A 2,202-nucleotide genomic window follows, 5' to 3' on the forward strand; every position below is an offset into this window, starting at 1 on the left:
GCTGGCACTTTAAAAACCCAGAAGTCTGACTAAAACGAAACTTTCTTCTCTCAGCGAGAGCTGTAATCCGAACTAACCCCAAATCTTACAAGCGCGACTGTGCCGAGGCTAGAAAAAACAAGACGTTCCCAGTTTTCCCATGATCCGCTCAGAAGCCTGTGGGTTTTGGAATGGGGGGTTCTTCCTACAAAACCACACTGAAATAAACCTCCAAAACAGCGGAGGGCATTATTTGATATCCATTCGCGTGCCTGGAATCTTCCGATAGTCCTGCACAGAACGGAAAGACATGCAAGAAAAAAAGTTTCGCGAAACAAAGGTGTGGATACAAAGTTTCAGTCCTTCAGAGTTTCTCTTCCAAACGCTCAAATATCTCCGTGTCAGCGTGTCAATCCCATGGTTTGATTGAAGGCGCGCGAACGGGTCCCGACTGTGTGTTTAATATTTATAATTCAGCTCCGGTGACAGACTCGAATGTGGATAAAGAAACATTTGTATCCCTGGATGATAGAAGTGGACTGGACTGGGGCAGAAGGAAGAAACACCCTCCTCAGAATAAAGGAGGAGGAGTCTGAGATGCAAACCGACACTCTATTCACGCGACGGTCCCCCTTAAAGAGACAGTAAACACTCCTCAAGGAGAGAGCTCCTGGATTCAAACAAATAAGCTTCATTACAACAACAGCAACATCCTATTACTACTACTACTAATCATTATTATGAATTCATCTACCTACCCATATGTCCTCACAGAATCTAATAATAGACCTGATTTTGGCCAGGTCTCTCTTGAAAAAGAGGTTTTGAATCTCAATGAGATCATCTGGTTAAATAAAGGTTAAATAAAAAATAAAATAAAATAATATGACAGAATATCAATTTAATGTATGCATATATTCTATCTATCTATCTATCTATCTATCTATCTATCTATCTATCTATCTATCTATCTATCTATCTATCTATCTATCTATCTATACTAATAATAACCAATAGATTAATATAGATTAATAATTACCAATATCAATTGTTTAAATGTACATTATTTTATAATATTTGTAATCAGTAGATGATCTCGGATGTTTATTAAAATCAACTGTTCCGATTTTGGAGGAACTCAAAGGCCACTTCAGTCTTGTTTTGTGCAGGCAGGCTTCAGTACGGGACAGTTTCCATGTCGGAGGATAAATAGGGGAGGAAGTGGTTGTTGGAAATACACAACAATACCTCATACAGAAACATACAGTTTTACAATGCTTGATCTGAACTTTTTGTTGGTTGAGATAACCTTCATATACTTCTGTGGCTTTCAAACTTAAAACAGTTATTATTTTAAACCTTAAGTTTTTAACTTTTAAAACCAGGTCCACCCGTGGATGTGGCTTTAAGACTATATTGTGAGCCAAATGACTCTTCATCTGAATATGCAGTCTACAATCTTTGCAGGTTTGTCTCCTACTGAACTCTATTAAACCTCTATTTTTCACTCTTGTGTGGATTTGTATATCCTCCTACTCTTCCAGAGCGTTCACTAGCTCCAGCGCTCCTCTCCGAGGGCCGCCGGCGAGAGCAGCTCAAATACTCCGGACTGTGTCCGTGTTTGTTTTTTCCATCAACGCGGATGGCCTTTTACATGGAGTGCTTGGCCAAGGCAGCCATCCATAAATCATTCAGCGGCAGTCCAACTGAAATGAATATGAATGTTTCCTGGGAGAGTCAGATGTAGATTGTCAGGTGAAGAGAGAGAGAGAAAACCAAGAAAATGAATAATTCAAATGCTGATATATTAAATCATATGAGCAATGAATTATTGACATGTTGACTTTGCGGTTATCAGCGACATGGGAATTTCACTCTCAGATTTCCCCTCTGTTGGCCAAGGATAAATAACACATCTTCAGCACCATCCCTGCATCCAACCAAAAATTTGAATAGATTTGAAACCAAATAAATAAAACGAAAGGGGTTAATCAAATCGAGCACGGAGAACAGGTGCGTGTTAAACAGTTTTGTGATACTTGAATGACTAGCAGAACTCTAGAATATAATATACTGGCTCCCAAACACCCTCAAGCTACAAAAAAAAAAAAAAAAATTATATATATATATATATATATATATATATATATATATATATATATATATATATATATATATATATAATAAAATAGACAAAGTATTTCATATGCACACTGAAAAAAT

This window comes from Carassius auratus, chromosome 35, assembly GCF_003368295.1.
Source record: "Carassius auratus strain Wakin chromosome 35, ASM336829v1, whole genome shotgun sequence".
In the NCBI taxonomy this organism is placed as follows: domain Eukaryota; kingdom Metazoa; phylum Chordata; class Actinopteri; order Cypriniformes; family Cyprinidae; genus Carassius; species Carassius auratus.